The sequence below is a fragment of the Pinus tabuliformis genome, chromosome 3_1 (assembly GCF_031772625.1).
Source record: "Pinus tabuliformis cultivar Carrire ecotype Pingquan chromosome 3_1, CPIR1, whole genome shotgun sequence".
NCBI lineage: Eukaryota > Viridiplantae > Streptophyta > Pinopsida > Pinales > Pinaceae > Pinus > Pinus tabuliformis.
In genome coordinates this window covers 505,145,953-505,166,451 of record NC_142301.1, presented here as the reverse complement: position 1 = coordinate 505,166,451, position 20,499 = coordinate 505,145,953, and positions in this window count along the sequence as shown.

Genomic DNA, 20,499 nt, shown 5'->3' with positions numbered 1-20,499 from the left:
AACCGATCAAAATCGCAGTTTCTCCCTGATTATAAGTTTTATTAACATATTTGCAAGATTCTGGTTAGTGTGTATCTTTTCCAGCTTCAACTGTTCATCTTCCAGCATTGACCGTATGAAATGGTACTTGAGTTGTAGTTGTTTAGTCTTGGAATGAAATTCTGAGTTCTTTACAAGATGAATGGAATTGTAGCTGTCATTGTTGAACCTTCCCATCTCATGCTTCTTGCCAAAGTCATCCCTAAACCTTTGGAACCAAATCATTTCTTTACTAGCCTCTATAACAACAACATACTGTACTTCAGTTGTTGAAAGTGAAACAATGTTTTGCAATTTTGAAACACAACTGACAACTATTACACCTACCTTTAAACACATACCATGTGGTGCTCCTCCTATTAGCTCTATCACCTGCCATATCTGCATCAACATATCCTTGTAGAGCAATGTTTGAACCACCAAAGCATAATTCTTGATTTGTGGTACCTCTCAAATACCTGAGAATCCACTTTACTACCATCTAATGCTCTTTTCCTGTATTGTTCATATACCTGCTTGCAACGCCCACTACATGTGAAATATTAGGCCTTGTGCAGACCGTTGCATACATTAAGCTTCCAACTGCTGATGCATATGGAACTTTACACATATAATCCATCTCTTCCTAAGTCTTGGGACACATCTCCTTACTTAGTTTGAAATGGCTAGCCAAAGGTGTACTAACTAGTTTTTCATTTTGCATATTAAATCTTTCCAACACCTTTTCTATGTACTTACTTTGAGACAATGTTAATTTGTGATTTTTCTCATCTCTAGTTATTCTCATATCAAGAATTTGTTTTGCAGCACCCAAATCCTTCATTGCAAATGAATTTTCCAAATTTCCTTTTAGAACATCTATTTCCTGCATGTTAGACCTTGCAACAAGCATGCGATCTACATACAATAACAATATAATATAGCTACCATTATTTTTGTTTTTAAGATAAACACAGTGATCAGAATGATATATAGTATAACCTTGTTCAGACATAAACCTGTCAAATTTTAGATACCATTTCCTTGGATCCTGTTTTAATCCATACAAGCTCTTCTTCAATTTGCACATTAATTTCTCCTTCCCTTTGACCTCATACCCTTGTGGTTGTTGCATATATATTTCTTCCTCTAAATCCCCATGGAGAAAGGTTGTCTTTACATCTAACTACTCAAGATGCAAATCTTATGTTGCCACTAGAATTAAAATAGTTCTGATTGAAGTCATTTTAACAACAGGAGAACAAAACCTTTATTTTGTGCAAACCCCTTCACCACAAGTCTAGCCTTATACCTTTGTTTACCTCCATCTTCTTCCTTCAACTTGTAAACCCATTTATTCTGCAATTTTTTTTTACCTGCAGGCAACTTGACTAAGTCCCAAGTCTGGTTATGCATCATGGAGTCCATCGCTTCGTCCATGGTTTGCTCCCACTTATTCCTAGTTTCTATCTGCATTGCTTCTTCATATCTTTATGGTTCACCAGAATCAATCAACAATACATAATATAATGAAGGAGAGTATCGTTTAGGGGGTTTACTTATCCTGGTAGATCTTCTAACACCACTCTCAGGTGTTTGAGGTGCATTTTGTTGTTGTGGTTGTGGCTGTTGATCATTATAATTTTAGGCACCTTTACTTTTTTTGTGATCTCATCAAGCATTATGTATTATTTTTTTTCCTTTTCCTGTATTTGATCCTTATACAATACCTTTTTATCGAATATGACCTATTTTCTCCTAATGATTTTGTGATTTTCATAATCATATAAGCGATAACCAAAATCATTTACACCATATCCAATAAAGGTACATTGCTTTGAGTTTGCCTCAAGATTTGTTTTATTTTATTTATTTATGTGGACAAAGGCTTTACAACTGAAAGTGTTTAAAAATGAGTAGTTTACCTTTTTACCTGTCCATTCCTCCTATGGAATACCACCATCCAAGGAACTTGAAGGTGCTCTTTTTATTAGATAAACAATAGTATCTACAACATCTACCCAAAATTGTAAGGGAAATCCTACATGTAATCTCATGTGCCTTGCACACTCCATGATTTTCTTATTCATCCTTTCTGACACACCATTTTCATGTGGTGTTCCTAGAATTGTCTTCTCTATGCGAATTCAATGCTTTGAATAGTAGTTATCAAACTCTTTGTTGCATTATTCAACTCCATTGTCTGATCTTAGACACTTCAACTTCTTTCTTGTCTCATTCTCAACTAAAGTTTTCCATTTCTTGGAAGTCTCAAATACATCAGATTTATTTCAAATACAATAAATCCAGGTTTTCTTAGTTTTATCATCAATAAAAGTAACATAATAGCAAGATACACCAGTAAATTATACCTGATAAGGTCCCCATACATTTGTATGCACAAGCTCTAAACTTTCACTCTTCTTTTCTTTCCCAACTTTGGTAAATCTGACCCTCTTTTGCTTTCCAGAAACACAATTTTCACAGAAATCCAAATCAGCATGCTTCAAACCTGACAACAAATTTCTTGAGTGAAGAATTTGCATCCCCTTCTCACTCAAGTGCCTAAGCCTATAATGCCACAATGGCATATCTTCTCATGTGGAGGTTAATTCATTAACAAAATTAGAAATACCATTACACAAATACAGCATACCAACCTTTTCTCCTTTTGTTATTACCAAGGCTCCTTTAGTGACCTTCCAGGTTTTGTGTTTGAATATAGTTACACAACCTTCACCACCTAAATTCCCTATTTAAATTAGATTTTTCTTCAGATCTTGAACATGCCTTACCTCCTTCAATAACAATTGGTTTCCATTTTGTTGCTTTATAAAAACCTTACCCATTCCAATGATTTTATAGGATTTATCATCACCCAAATGAACTTGTCCAAAATATCCTTGAACATAGTCATGAAAATGTTTCCTATCAAGTGTGGCATCGAATGAGGCTCCTGAATCTACCACCCAGGCATCAATACTATTCTCCAATGAAAGAATCAAAGCATATTGCAACACATCACCTGTCACATTCGCTTCATGATTCTTCTCTTGTCATACATCTCCTTCTTTTCCCTTCCAAGATTGGCAGTCTTCCTTTATTCTTCCCACATTTCCAGCACAATATGCTTGATCTGGATTTGGATATGCCTTTTCTTGACTTAATACAATTTCTTGGGCTCCTTCCTCTTTCCGTTTTCCTTCCCCTAGTCTCTACAATCAAAGCATTACCTAATGTCTCACCAAATCTTTTCCATCGCATTTCCTCACTAAAAATTGCATCAACAACATCATCAAACTTTAAAGTACTAGATCTAGAGATAGAGTTACTGATAGCCATAACTAAGCCATTCATACTTTTTGGAAATGAGCACATAAATAACATAGCCCTAACTTCATCATCAAAATTTACCCTACAGAACTTAACTGATTGGTAACCATGTTAAATTCATTTAAAATATCAGCATCAGATCCACCTTCTAACATCTTCATATTAAATAGACGATTCATATGAAATACCTTATTTGAGGCTGAGCATTTTTCATATAGTTTGGCCAATGCTATTATTTAACCTTCTATTTCCATTTCCTTTCAAATGTTTAATTCCATCGATGCTTCCATACACATATGTATTGTTCCTAGTGCCTTTCTATCGAGAATCTCCCATTCTGTGTCCATCATACTCGTCAGCTTCTTTGATTTTCCACTCAATGGTAGGTACATAAATTTTTGATACAAATAATCTTCCATCTGCATCTTCCATAGCTAGTAGTTTTGGCCATTAAATTTATCGACCCTAAACCTACCATCTTCCGTCATTGCTCCCACTTGAACCAAGAACCCTTCTTTCCTGCGAGTTAATCAACCAAATAGACCTTCGACTCTTATAATAGTTGTTAGAAATTAATTAATGGAGCAATGAAATACACAAAATATTGCATAAACACAAATACATAAATGCATAAAACAATAGAGACACATATATACAAGGTTCACCCAATTTGGGCTACGTCCAAGGAGAAACAATCAACCCTTCCTTTTATATTATCTAGCAAAATGAAGAGATACAACCTGCAATAGATCGTTGTAATTTCCTCTTCACTCTCAATCAAACTCCTTTCTCTCTCTTTCTCAGAATAATAATACAAAACCACAATACAATTCCTTCATATATACTAAGGGTTGTATTTTAGGGAAAAAAAGCCCTAAGTTAACATAACTTCTACCATTAGATCATCCGCCTAGTGAATGACCCAGATTGACTATGAAATTACAATATTTTAAAAGGCAAAATTTCATCTATTGTAGCTCTGGGGGTGTTGCCCCCGAACACCTACCAGGGGGGGCTCATAAAATTCATCGTCACCCCCCTTGGACCCCCTTGATGGCAATTAATTTCCACCCTATTAGGAACAGGGACCCAATGTGGCTGAAACAAAAAACCTATGAACAATCAGGAAGATAATCAGGCTCCACACCCAATAATAAGAACACATGCAAGTCCAAATCATGTATCATGGCCTTGACAGATTCTTCAATGGACCTAATCTTTCGTTTTGCTACACCATTATGTTGTGGATTATAGGGACAATTATCTCCCCCTTAATCCCAGTATGCTAGCAGAAAGCAACAAGCTCCTTTGAGATGTATTCTCCTCCATTGTTAGATCTCAATATCTTGATCTTTTTACTTGTCAAGTTTCCCACTTCAACTTTGAATTCCTAGAACTTGTCGAATACCTCACCTTTTGTCTTTAAGAGATATATTCATGTCTTACAGGAGAAGTCATTAATGAATGTCATGAAGTACAATGAACCAACAAGCGATTTTACAAGCATCAGACCACATACATCAAAATGAATCAAGTTCAAAGCTTCCTTAGATCTGTTGTCACTATTTGGAAATAGTTTCTTGATGTTATTCCTAAGAGCACAACCTTTACATACACCATCATGCTTTATCTATATTTCAGGAACCCCTGACACTATTTCACTTAATTTAGGAGATGATCTAAAAGGAAGATGTCCATACCTTCGTTGCCATAAATCACTTGGATCTATTTCATCATGTACTAATACTTGATCTGGTTGACTCGCAAGTCTATACAGTCTTCCATCACAAATCCCAATAACCCCAACATCATTTGTATTAGATCCCTATGACCACACAAGTAATTTTCCATCCAAAAAAGCAACACTATCTCCTTTATCTTCTAAATAATAAACAAAGACAAGATTCTTTTTAAAACATGGTACATAAAGGACATTTCTGAGATGTATGTGGTTACCAGATTCCAGCTCTATGGATGCCTATCCAACTCCTTTGACTGCATAGTTTTTATTATCTCCCAATTCAACCCTTTATGACAACTTCTTCTCTGTCATGCTTAAAATATTGCCACGTTCTATGTTCATGTTCCTTGATACTCCACTATATACTAGCCACATTTCATCATCATCTGCAAAGGAACCTGTCAAAGCGGAATAGTAGAAGAAATCTTTTTCACCTTTGGGCTTCTTTAGATTTTGTTCTTCTTCAAATTCTGTTGTGGAAGCATGTTGTTTTCCTTTTCTTTTCTTTTTAGCCATATTAGGACAATCTCTCTTGAAATATATAGATTCTTGAAAACCATAACATTGTATCTTAGATACATCTTTCTTCTTCTTAGAGGAATAAGACCCTTTTCTTGACTTCTTATGTTGAGGTCCAAACTTCTTCTTTTCCTTTTTCTTGAAGCGAGTTATAAGGGCTTAAACTTCTTCATATTGACGATCTATAGTCATCAATATTTGTTCTTCTTAAGCACATGATGTCCATAATTTCTCAAATGAAGGAGCTTCTTTCCAACTGTTTATGCGTGCTGCAAATGTATCACGTGATCTAGGAAGACCATTGAATGTTGTAGTCGCAAGTTCTTGATCAGGAATAGATTCTCCAATAATTGAAATTTGAACTATGATTTGTGAAATCCTTACAAAGTATGAAGACACAATGTCGTCATTAGTCATCTTTGTATTCCATAACTCTTTCTTCAAACTCATGGATTGACCAAAATTCTTGATAGTGTGGAGATTTATTAGGGCATCATACATATTCTTGAAGGTATCATGATTTTCAGTGTAGGGAATGAGATGATCTCTAATGGAATCCACTATTAGACTCATGGCAGTAATATCATCCTCCTTGAACTTCTCTTTTCCTTTTGCATTGGTTGGTTCAAGTCTTTCCTATCACAATATCTAACACTTTGTTTTTGGCAAGAATAAGATCTATTCTGATTTTCCAAGCTTTGAAGTTTGATGCTCCCTCTAGCTTGTTTTTGGATTTCATGGAGGAAGCCATAGATGCCAATGTACAAGGACTTTAATAAAATGCTCTCTCTAGGGTTTCTGCAAAAGTGATCTCAATGTACCTTCCTTTCGTCACCAAAGCTCTAATACCATGTTGATTTTCTAGTGCAATTAGGGTTAGCATAATATTTTTGAAATTATTATAATTACTTTTGATTTATATACTCTTTTTAACTCATTCCAATATATCATTCAACAATTATACTTAAAAAACTCAACAATAAATAACAATAGAAAAATAGAGATCACAATGCACAAAAGAGAGACAAGATTTAACCTGGGAAAACCCACTACAAGGAAAAACCTGACAACTTTTTCAATAGAGAATTTATTCTTGTTCAATGAGAGACACACCTAGACCTATGCTCAAACCTAGTCTTCTCTTCCAATTCAAGTCACCCAAATCAGATCTCGCACTTCATTCTTGATCCCACACTTCCAGAATTTTGGCCCTTCTACAATACTAGTTGCCCTAGAATTTCAACCCTGCATTAGTTTCCCCAGTAACCCAGAAAATTTCACCTCCCTGCAAAAGTTTCCCTAGAAACTGTGAATCATAGAGAGAGATTCCTTCACATGTGTGAGATGATAGAGATAAAATTCGACCTTCTTCTGCATCCTTCTTTGTCCTTCACTCACTTGCCTAGAAACTATCTTGAGAGAATAATATGAATTGCCCAAATGAGGAGCTCGAGTTGCCTTTATATAGTAGTATGTATAGGGTGAATGGACGTGTCTCTTGGCCAGGCCGATTTGTTACTTTTGGAGCCAAAAAAATCATTTTAGAAATTCAAATTTACATCTTTTAAAAGTCGCAATGGGACATTCACTCAAAATAATTTTTCCTTTGACTCGAGCACGTATAAATATGCTTTAAAATGATAAATATAATTACATCAATTGACCACAAGTACATTATGAAGACTGAACATAAGTACAAATTCAACAGTAGGAGGAACAAATATGATTGCAAAAAGGGAGCATTCAAATACCTAAGCAAGCTCACCCAACACTGAAACTGATAAAATGGTGCTTCTTCCCAAGATTGAATTTTTTTTTTTTATAGGAATTAAACTTAACTGCAAAAGGAAATAAATCACTCTATTCTATAAAGAACTAAATTGCAAATATAAATTAACTATTCAACTAGAAAGTAAACATAAATCCTTGCATGAAATTGAACTTGCTTGTAATAGGAAATAAACTACCATGTTCGTAAGCAACTATTGCTTTAGAAATCTAAATCTACTTGTAGTAAAGTAAACAAAATCTTGCTTGAAAGGTAACAATTTGGAAATAAATAATTTTGCATGAAAAGAAGCTACAACGTGATCATCTTGCCAATCAATAATTGATAGACTCTTGGGTTGTAATTGAGTGTGCATTGAGCTTAAAACAAAGTATGAAATGACAGAGTGCTCCAGTGTCTCTTCCTATACCCTTGTAATCTCCATGTTTCCAACACAACCAATAATTACACGCTCATATATTCAATTCCACCAACAACAATTTCTTAAGCAAACTATGAAAATGTTATGACCATAAACACATAAATTAGGTAATTGTTATATTAAGAAATGTTGTTGAAGCATGCTCTATTTCTTGAAATCATTATTGTGAATTAATATTGCTACACAGAGAAGCATAAAAACAAATACTAATATATACAAAAATAATAATTCCAATAGAATACAACAATACCTTGCCACGAAGGGGGGACATGCCTCCTTAGATGAGGTAATAATAATGACAAACAAAGATTGCTCTAATTAAACCCCCATTCAAAACATAGATGCATAATTCATGTGTACTCCTTTATTACTCAAAACAATGGCTCACAATTTAATACATTACAATATAGAATTTCCTTCCCCTCCTTGACTTGAGAGGGGATGGGTTTATACTTTTCCTGATTATCTATCCTGAGAAAATATTTCAAGTACAAATATGTGAATATTTGATTCTCATGTTTTTCTAATTTACTTGACTAGTTCCACAACCCAACATAAATAGATATTCCAAAATAACACATGCCTTTCTTCTTATTACAATGTGTCCACATCAACCAATGGAATCACATGTATTTGCAATAATGGTTCTTGGGTGTCCTTAACCATTCCTCATAAAGCATTTCATATTTGTACCATGGTCATTATAGTATGTCAAATCTTCTTATGGAAAGACAATAGTTACATTTAGCTTTACAAGATAATAGGATGTTACAACTGTGTCATGTATTTCCTTTAGATTCTCAAGGTTATGACAAAGTAGGGCTTGTGACATAATGACATGTTGTGAGTAACAACATCACCATGTACTTGGAGTAGCAGCACCACAACATCCTAGGAGTAGCAACAATGCAACATGCCTAGATTAGAAACATTGCAACACGCTGAGAGTAGCAACACCGCAAAAAGCTGAGAGTAGGAACACTGCAACATGTTTTGAGTAGCAACACCACAACACGTCTAGAGTAGCAACACCACAACATGCCTAGAGTAGTAGCACTACAACAAGTTGAGGGATGCAACATCCTACACAACAATTTGCATTAGCAGCTTTCAACCATTCTCATGAGTGTTGGAATGTGAATCTATTAGTGATTTCCTAATGGTATTTTCACTAATTTATTCTTCAGCAACTCACCATATCATAAAAAGGTTTTATCCCTCACGTATCATGGGATTTGTTTTCCTTTCACTCTTTAATATACAATAGAAGTGACGAAGGCTCTATATTGTGCAATGTAATGATCCCTAATGCTTATATGGGGGTGTAGCCTTGTACGGTTGAGAGTTTATCTAGAAGATAAGGGAGTTGCTTATGTGGATGTTTCCCAATGCTAAGGTCCTACCACATAATCCCTATTTCTCCCTTCTTTTGTCTTGCATTTTTTGTTTACCGTTTTACTTGATGTTTTTTATAGGATATTAGACCATGTATCTCTATTATATGTTAATTTATGTGTAAAATATAACATGGTATAAGAGCTGGTTATCGATCTCTATCTCCTTTTTTACATTGGAATTTAGTTGATCCATGCTTCTAAGCTCCCTTCCGTCATATATTTGCATTCATCATTGAACAACCACTCAAGTCTTCACTAGATCTAAGCATATCTCACTATTTCAAGGCATATATTTTCACAATTGTGACCTACCATTGGCTCCAAAATAAGGAAATTAGTCAATATCGACTATTCACTTGCTAAATTTGGCTTTCGACTATTTATTTTCTTAACCTAGCTTTGATATTTTATTTATTTTTATTCTATTTTTTTTTACATACTAAGGTTTTATAATTACTATGCTTATTTTTTACCAGATCTATGTTTTCTTCCAAAGCTGATAATTTCTTAATAGAGAGGTTTTTTTTGTAGTGAAACTTTATTTGTTGAGTTCAATTTTTCCTTATCTACCTTCCCATCCATCTACCACTCAAATTCTCACCCTATATGGATCCATATAACTATATTTTCTCCCTTTGGGCTACATTTTCTTGCAATTTCACTTTCAAATAGAAAATCAAACCAATTTATCTGCTATATGGCCTCTAATTCTCATAATTTGCAACAATCTTGTCTTGATTGCAACAATACAACTGCTTGTACAAGGTTTTGTTAATGTAAATTTGCATTCATATTATATTTTTCCCATTCCAATTTTTTCCATGACTTAATCATTTTTCAAGACAAATGTACATAAATACTCTTCACTCCACACACTTTCGCACCCACACTATGATTTTTTCACATTCGATACTTAGTCATTTTCTTTTGTATGGGAAGCAATTCATCAACCATTCTTCTACACATCCATCCTTTCATACAACATGCCATAACTTATCTTTTTGATTCCATTCCATAGTTTGTGAAAATTAGCCATTTGCTCCTTTCAAGGCTAATTGAAAGCTCATTTAAGGAAGTCCAATCCTTGAGGTGGAAAATGGTTCTTAATATTGTACTACATGAATCCTATTCCACTGTACCTTGATATCGTGTTATGTGAATTATCAACGCGTCACGTCTTACTCTTGCACTACATGGATTACTTAACTCATTAACTTGATATTGTATTACATGAATTATTTCCTATAAACTTCCATTATCATTCTTGCATGGCCCGATGAAGGTGGTATGTGAAAAGACGATATCCTATGAAAGACTACCATAACTCAATGATTTAAAAGTTGAGACTTCCACCAAGGTATCATTGATCAACCATGCATCTCCGAAATACATTAAACCAATGATCATTACGGAAACTAAAGGAAGGAAGTAGTCAATTTGTGGAGACATAGTTAACTCATTAGCTAGACATGAAAAAAATTTCCACTAGTCTATTGCATAACAATGGTACTTAAGCTTGGCCGTAGAATAAAGATAGAGAAATAAAATATGGAATACATGATTGGTGAATGTTGCACCCATCTCAAAAGTATATAACTTCAAATAAATAGTGCACTAGTGTGCAAGATAGTTTCATTCAAAGATTAGAACCATCAGAGTCAATTTAGAGAAGAATCCAACAATTCTTACTACCAAGGCATTTAGAGGAATTCTAAAGCTACCCGTTGACAGTGCTAGATACCACCAACATACAGGGGGTATCCCCAATCTGAAGTCCCAATTAGACCTCACACCATTTTGAGTAGAAGCCTCATCCGAAGTATCGGCTCATCCGCCATAACTGTAAGGTTCGCCTTGGTTTCAACGGATAACATAAGATATTATATACATAAACCTTGAACAAGCAAGTAAGTTGACATTGTGAAACATCGATTGCAATGTGTAAAAGGAGACCTTCATGAGCGAGAGATGAAAGTAAGTCTCTAGAAGGAAGTAATAGTACTAACCTAAGAGAGACACACGAGAGCATGAAATGATTCATTAGCAAAATAGTTCACATAACAATTGTTAAAGCGAATACAACACACATTCAACTAGATGAGTACCAAATCCATCAAAATATTTCAATTTATCCAATACATATGAACACAACATATACCGTAAACATCCCAAGAATATTCCTAAAACATTTATGATACATGTGTTGTGGCTGGAATCAACCTCTTAGAGACAACCCCCGGGTTGGAGGGAAGACCAGTGCCTAGGGCATCCCATCCTAGATGAGTGCTTGCTGATTTGAAAGAGTTGTCATACACACACTCAATATTTAATATTTCATGGAAAAACAGTGATTCAGAACCCTCCTCCAGAAGAAGTATATAACCATCATATGGAAAATTAACTCACATACACATCAACATAATTATAAGACGACCTTCATCACCTGGGTTTGTAGCTTAATAAACAATTGTAGTATATGGAATAAAAGAATTAAACTTAGAAGGAAATTTAATACATAGGGATTATATTTAAGAATCCTACGTAGTAAAAATCATAATGAAACAGAGGAAGCAGAGATGAAAAATGGGGTGCAGAGATACATAATATGCACTTTAAGGATTTGATTTTCATGTCCATACAGGTGTTATACATCAATATTTGACTTCAACGAATCCATACATTCATGGTAAAAACATACAACATTACTGACGATATAATCTGAGATGAAAATGAAACACATATGGAGACAACACAGCCATAACACATACTATAAACTTAGGTGAGCCAGAATCGCCGAAAGCTTGTATTAATTTTCAACAGAGTAATGATACATCAATAATACACAACCCTTCTCTATTGGAAAGGAAAATTTCACAAAGTTATGAATCCTTTTAGAGTTTCTTTTCATTTTCTTTGTAGGGATTCTGAAGGAGAACCAGTTACAATATATATATATATATATATTCCTTCTTGATTTTGTTTTAGAGAGTCATTATATCAAATTTAAGTGTGCCTTGTAGTACAACTATTTATAACAGAAAATGTCATGATTGACACAATTTGCAATATCTTCAATGTTTTTGGGAAGGAGGTGGAGGCTGCATCATGGGTTGATGATTTGGAGCGTGGGTGGATCGATGAACTACTAACACATCTGCCATAGTACCAGATTTGAGAGAGGAGACTAGAAGAACAAATGATGTGAGATCTTCAAACTAGTTAGGTTTGGGTAGTCCAGCCTAGCCCTGAATATAATTTTTCGATCCAAGCAACTGGAAGTCTTTCTTGAGATAATTGACCACTTTTCTCCCCTTTAGAGTGGTAGTCTTCTCATGGGAGGAATATGCTCTGCTTTTGGCCTCTACCAGTCACTGTTCGTACTGATCCCATGGGATTAACTCACCAAATTCCCAAAATCTGGGAAACCTTTTCCTTATCAGTGCTTCAAACTCATGATTGAAAGCATATACCTTCCTTTCCACTTACACCAAGAATTCTTTAGCTCTCACTATGGCTTCCTCCTTTCAGATCATCTTAGTAATCTCCATGATTGCCCCCACTCTCTCTACCACATCAATAGGCCTCAACTCATCAAGTGACCTCTCATTCACGAACTTGATAAACTTGTCAGAAATATGGGAATTCTTCACGCCATCCACCTTAGCTTTCATGATAGAGTATTCAAAATCTTTAATTGTTATTTTCTGCTCATGCATCATGGTTATGAATTCCCAATTCTTCTCCATTTATTTAAAAATCTCATTCCACACCAGTTGTTTAGCTTATAGTAGTGACATATTCCCCTTTAAATTACCCTTAAAATCTGAGATCTATTGTTTAGCTTCCTGTAAGTCCTTTATGAGGATATTAGCATTGGTCTTATTGATCTCTACTTGTTTCTCCTTCTGGGCTAAGTTTTTCTGGGCAACTTCTAGATCTCTTTGTACCTTTTTTCAGTTCCCCTTCTAAAAGTTGAAGTTCAGTAAGGGTCTTGGTTAGATGTTCAATAGGTTTTTGGGGATCCTCAGGGATGATGGTTGTGCACATATGTGAGTCAATCTTCTATTGCAGCTCAGCTATCATTTGCTTGAGGGATACGACCTCATTGTTCCTGTCAATGATATCATTGGCCAAGACTCTTTTGCTGCCTCTACCTGTGCTAGCTCCTTGGACTGGACATGTTCACTGCCTGACATTTTTAGCTTATGCCTTAGCTCTTGAATCTCTGCTTGAGAATCCTTAAGCAGAGTCTTGATAGCTGACCTGTCCTCAAGATTTACCCCAAGCTTCACCACCAACTCCTTGAAGTTTTCATTATGTATGTGAAGACCACGAAGTTGGCTTTTTCTTGCTTTAGCGTGTGTGAAAATTTCTCTAGTAATGTTTTTGCCTTTCTGATGGTCAAGGCGCTATTATTCAGCTCATTATATAACATTTCCCCAACCTACCTATGGAATTTGATTTTTTCTGGGAGGGGAATACTTGCCATATCCAAAGACACATCTAGAGTTTTGAATTGTGAACCTGAGGGAAAAGACTGGGCTCAAGGATGCTGCAAGGAAAATCTCATTTGGTTCCTCTCCAAATCCATTGCAACCAGCATCCTAGTGTGATAGGGGGTTGAATGAGATTCCACATGCTGCTGCATCTCCTCTCTCACTTTCTTATTGATTTCTTCAATGGCCTTGAATGCAAACCAACTTGATCCTGTGACTGATGTGCTAGTAGTTGCACCTAAAACAACTACCTATGAAGAAGATGAGGCAGTGGACTATGACAGATCTTCCAATGAGATATGAAAACCTAGTTGGTTTAGACCTTTCTCCACTAGGCTTGTTTCCAACTCTTCTTCCTCTACCTCTTGAGTCTTAGCCTTTTTAGATGAGGAAGCCCCTACCATCTTGGTATCTGTAATCTGACCCACAAGCCTCTTTTGTGCTTTTCCTTTATCAATCGAAGTGTCAATCTCCATCTCTGTGTCAAGAGGCCATGATTCAATGTTATCTTTCCATTCTACCTCAGGTTTAGACTCATGCAAATAAGTCGAAGCCTTTATCTTTTCTCTCCTTTGAGAAATGACACCATGAGGGTCATAGTGCCAGATTTCTCCTATGTCAAATTTCATATCCTTGAGCAAGGCCTCAACAGTCCCAAAGGCCTACCTGGCGTTAACAAAGAAATGTCCCACATGCATTCCCAATTTGAATAGATGCCCCTTATTTGGAGGGACACAGTGGAGCTGGTCTGTAGCTAGAATCTGCCTAATAAATTCTAAAGAAAATATTCTCATAGGCATGAAAATAGGTAGGTGGTAGGGGGGAAGTTCACACCCATAGATTCTGATCTCTGTGTGGTCTTCAAACAAATACCAGTCCCCTACCCTGGTGTTCTTGCTGAGCTGAAGGAGTTCTTTCTGCTAGGGGAGAACTCTGGGAGGAGGTACACCATGAATGATCCTATAGGCAATGGCCATATAGGTGGAGATTAATTGTGAATAGTTCTGAGAATATGGTCTTTTTCTAACAACCACATCCCAATCAAATATTGAGTTCCTCTTCTTGTCCCTAGAGACCAAGTTTAGGCCCAAAAATTCAAATTCTTCAACATGAGAGTATAGAAAAAGATAAAACAACAAGGAGTAGTATCTGAAATATGAAGTGGTGGAGAAGTGATGCATCTAGAACCTGATGGCTTTAGCCAAGTAAGATGGGATGTGAAGCACACAATCATGTTGCAAAATTTGCTTGAGGAAACCCAAGGTTCCCTTATTGGCTATGGTGGAATCTTCTTCTCCCAGCAGATGAGTAATAGTGGACAAGATAGGTTGAATAAGTTTTGCAAAGAGGGAGAGGGGAGAACTATCAGCAACATGCAAAGTATCTAGCCTAGGGACTAGGATCATTTGCAAGAAGGGTTCCTACTCAATGGTTGGGAGAGTATAGTAATAATACATCAGGGTGGTGTCAGTAAACTGCATTAATTCCAAGGGAGAAGGGTACATCAGTGCTAGGGTAATTTGTAGGATCTTAACCCCCTGGGAGGAAATGAAGTATTTGTTTTTGTTGACATAGGCCACTACCATCCACGAGACAAATTTTGGGAAGTAATGCACTATGGGTGCAATTTTGTAGTACAAACCCAAGTCCACCACTCGGAAAGGGTCTCTCCCCTTAACATACTGGTCAAACAAGTCGGCTCGGAGGTTGGCGAGGTTGCAGAAGCTGGATGGGTTAATGATTTGTGCTTCCATGTCCATGAGGGGGTTAAGGCTCAACGAAGGATTCGGATCGTAGGTTTTTGGAGTCTTTGGGTCTTTGGAGGACCTCAAGGCTATCATTTCTCAATTTTTAAACTGTTATCATGTGGAGAAGACGTAGTACAAGTAAGTAGGTTACCTGGTCACCGCAAAGGAGGATGAAAATGACACCGGGACAAGATGTTGGGACGACGGGGTGTGCAAATGACATTCTGAGCAGGTTACAGGTGGGAGGAGCACTAATAAACAATGAATAAAATCTAAAATTTTGAGAAGGGGGGAGTCTTTTTATAAGTAGTGGGGCCAATGGTTGGGTGATGTCATGATGACGTCACAAAGGTCAAACATGTGCCACAATAAGATTCGCCGATAACGTGTAAGGTGGCGAACAAGAGCGAGGCGGGGGCGACATGGGGTTATTGTTACAAACTTTTAACTTTACCTTTTACAGCGTCGACGAGAGAAACCTATCAGCTGGCGTGGTCCCCACTTGGTTCCCGAGGTCAAACAATGGCAAGATGAAGATATTTTCAACCCCCTAGAATGAATCTCTATTGTTGGATCAAAAGTTGACAATTCAACTCTGGAGGGGCAGAGAGGTTTATTGTCTGTGCATGTTGCCCCCTGGACTGCTTTCGGAAAGCGGAAAGGTGGAGATGAATGGTGATCCACCTAGAAGCTGCACAGTGTTTACCAGTAAGTTTATTCCAAGGTCCTGAGGTCTGATAAGAGCTTTAAGCGCCTATCACTTTCTGCCACGTGTCGTAGGGGGGTGAAGAGAAAGAGAAGGATGACTTTCGGGTCTATGAGAGCTTGCCTCTTGCCTTCAATTTGCAGTATGCTCCCCCCCATTTTGATATATAAGCTCTTCTTAGGTGCCCCTTTCCAAACATGAAACCTATTGCCTTACCTTTGTAAAAAATAGGGTTTCTTAAGCATGAATGCAAAGAGATGTAGAGTAGGTGACAACAACATGCATGAAAATGTGCGGTGTTGTGGCTGCGACAAACACCCTCCAAAATTTTGCTTACACTTGAATTTTGGAACCTACTGTGGATCTTACAATAGCTTGTTTCGTAGTCACTTCTTGGTTGGTTGATGTTTTGTTAAGTTCTTGAGCTCCCTTTTGAATTGTAAGTGTCGAAGTCACCTTCTCACACATGCTCAGTCCGCAACAAGTTCATGAGAACATTATTTTATGCAAGCTTGAAAAACATAACACAGTCCATCAAGATAGTTCATGTGTAATAATCAACCTATGTCGATAGTCAGTGCATGATTTCATTGACAATATTCCACTTTTGGATGCATTTGTACTTCTATTTTGGTGAGTTTTTCAAATTGTCTCTTTTGTGCACCTTCACTTTCACAAGTATGCTTTCGACTGTCACTTTCACTTGCTTTCACTTTAATTAGTATCGTTTTCATGTTATCTTCTTTTTGGCATGTGTCACTTTCACTATCATTCACATATTGCATGTGTCATTTGTGTTGAAGAATGTAACTAGTGTCGGTCTTCATAATTATATTTGAGTCATGGTGTCAATTTTATTATTAAATAGATTGCCTTATTAAAGCATGGGTTATATGATAGGGTCAATTGTTTTTAGGTCAAAGTCTTCAGTGAAGACTTCTAGGGCTTATGTCAAGTGTCCTTGTCGATGTCATAATGTGAAAGACCCTTCTTGGGCTTTATTTGTCAAGAAATAAATTTATTTTATTGTAACATAGGTCAATTAGGCCTCCTTCACCAAGTCAGCCTCAACAAGGTAATTCAACCTCACAAACTCACTATATATTGGAGAAATTCGAATCATTTGGTAGCACATCTCACACAAGTTCGAATTGTAGTAGTCGACAATAGAAAAAGTGCGAAGTTCAAGAAGGAACCTGGAATCAAAGTTTTTGGGTCTCTCTCTCTCTGTCATGTGCAACGAAATTATGACACTGCATCGAAGCTGGGAAACTGCATAGAAGTTGTGAAACTGCATTGAAGTTTATGAAGCTGCATCAAGGCTGAAACTGTGAAGTTGCACCAAGGTTGAAGGTGTGAAGCTACTAGGCTGGAGCTACTGAAGTTGCTAGATCGAAACTATAGTCCTAAAGTTGGGTCGAAGTTCTAAAGCTGGGAGTAAAAAATTCTAGGTTGAAGCTGCATTTGAGAAGATGGAACTTGGTAATTAAGGAAGAGATCATCTATTAGAAGGAAGATCTGAATTAGTGGAGGAGGAAGTTCTTTTGGTATAGGGTCTTGGTCTATCTCAATTTGTATCTACTGAAGGAAGAGTTATGACTAGGTTTTCCCCTATAAATGGGTTTTAGCCCTGGCTGAGTGCCTACATCTGGTGTCAATGATCTTCATGTTTTTGATTTGAAGATTGCTTGACGAAAATAAGATAAAGGAAGAACATAAAGAAGCTAATAAGAACATAATAATATCACAAGTAATTATCAACATAAGAAAACCTTTCTTCCTTTCTGATTTTCTAACATGGAATCAGAGCTAAGGTGAAGAAGGAAGAAAAAGGAAGCTTGAAGATATACTATAAGGAGTTTTAAGAAGTTGAATAAGGGGATATACTATAAGGGGTTTTAAGAAGTTGAATAAGGGTCATCAAGAAAAAGGAGATAATTCTACTATCTACAAGAACTATGTCAAACTCAATGAAGGGAGAAAACAAATTAGAAGTAACCTCCAACTATAGAGCTTGGAAAAAGAGGATAGATCTCATCCTAGAGAAGAAAAACGTTTTGGATCTAGTTATGGGAAAAATCAAGATGCCTACATATGAAGCAGAGAAAGAAAAGTTCAGAGAAACCAAAATCTTGTCCACAAATCTAATAGTAGATGGAGTAAAGGAAAGCCTCACTCCATACATTTCCAACATAGACTCCACTCAAGAAATGTATGAGGCTCTATCGAAATTATTCACAATCAAGAACATTGGTCAAATTTCAAGCCTCAAGAATGAATTAAGAACTATTAATATGACAAAGGGCGATACTATGGCATCCTTCTTTATAAGGATATTTAGAATTAGAGATGAATTTCAAGAAATAGATGAAATTGTACTAGAAAACGAGCTCACAATTACTGCCCTTCTAGGTCTACCGAAATATTGGAGTGCTTTTGCATCAGGAATCAACAGTTGGAAGGATACTCCTGCATTCGAACATATGTGGAATGTTTGTTGTCAAGAAGAATCTAGAATATCGTTAGTAAGCAACAAGAAGGAGGATGAAGAGGAGAACATCTCAAATGTCTATTCCGCTTATCAGAAGGAGAAGGTAACCTTCAAGAAGAAAGTGGATCTATCCAAGATTGAATGTTACAACTGTCACAAGATGGGTCACTACAAAATCCATTGCCCAATGAATCCAAGAAATAAGAATAGAGAAAGGGAAAATGTGAATGTTGCTGATAAGATACATCTAAGAAGAACAAGATTGAAGAATAAGAAGTCAAGGATTTATACTACTAAGTCCTCTCTCTCTCTCACGTAGCCCTCTTAGTCTTTTATTTTTGTTTTGAATTGTTTTCCTTTATGTTTTTATTTCTCTAGTTTATAGGTCTAACATGTCTTGTTAGAACATTTCTCATTTTTATAAGGTTGTAGGTATCCCTACAAGGGATTGGCTTAAGAGGGAGCCTCCACCATTTTACCAAAATATAAGTATTCTATTCTTGATTTCATATTTTCATGTTTGGTTTCCTCCATACATCAATACTTGTTTGTATTGTATACTAATAACCTTTCTCTTTATATTTTCCTTGCTTCGGAAAGCCTGCAAAATACACAAAATTTATGGAAAAGACTTCAGAGGATAAAACTTGAAGCATGAAATAAGTTATGTTGCAAAGGAAGCCCTTCACGAATTGATGTCATACAAGGTTTGTTAAGTAGCAACTTGAGGTATTTATTAAACTATAAGCTTTGTTATAAAGTTTTGTTCATGCAAAAGGTACTATTATTCTTTCTTTTAAAATTTACATTACTGACATCGTTATGTATAAGGTTTTTGAATCATAAAGATTCTTGTTAGGGTGGTTAATCATCATATTGAATCTACCATCATTCTATTACCATTTGACCATTCTTGTGGAACCTAAAAGGTTCACTATAAAACCCTAACCTAAGGGTATGTCAATATTGATTGTGAAACCCTAGTCTACTTAGGGTTGTTAATGAAATCTAGAAAACCTATTCATTTTATGTTTAGGGTTTTGGTATTATTATGATAAAAACCCTAGTCCTTTAGGGTTTACTATCTAAAGTTGTGTATTGAATTCCTAGATCTTTAGGGTTTCATGAATTTGGGGTTATGAGAAAAACCTTTATAATATCTATAGTAAGTTTCTAGGAATGAAACCTAGGTGTATTCTCATATGTTTGTTCGATACCCTAGCCTAGAGAAAATTCGTTATATTTCTAACATTGATGTTTGTGTCTTGGGTTTACCTAGTAGACATTAATGAGAAATTTTAGTGCATGAAATCCTAGATATGTATATGTGAGTATGCTAACCTAATTTTTTATGCTCATAGCTTGTAAATTATAGGATTTGTAACAAAACTTTAGTAGAAGATTGATATTCTAGGATATAATATTGTTTCCAATATGATTTAGTTTTGTTGATAATATCTAGGGTTTGCAACAAATCCAAGTAGAATCTAACATATATAATATAATTTTTATTTGATTACTGATATCTAATACTTTGTGTTTCGAAGTTGGAATCTAGGGTTTGTAGTAAATCTTAGTAGAGTTTGTCATATCTTTGAAAGTAATATTGAGGTCCTAGATAGAATGAGACAAATTTATTGATTGAGTTGCTTTATATTGTAGTCAAAGGGTTTATGCCAATAACCCTAACAAGAAGTATGCGTTTCTCACTGATCATGAACCTAACTAGCTGTTTGATTTCTAAAAGTATAATTGCTTCCATTATATGACATGATTATGATAAAGTTAACTCCATGCTTTTGTATTTGGTGTTACTTTTTGTTTAAGTTGTGTAGGTACA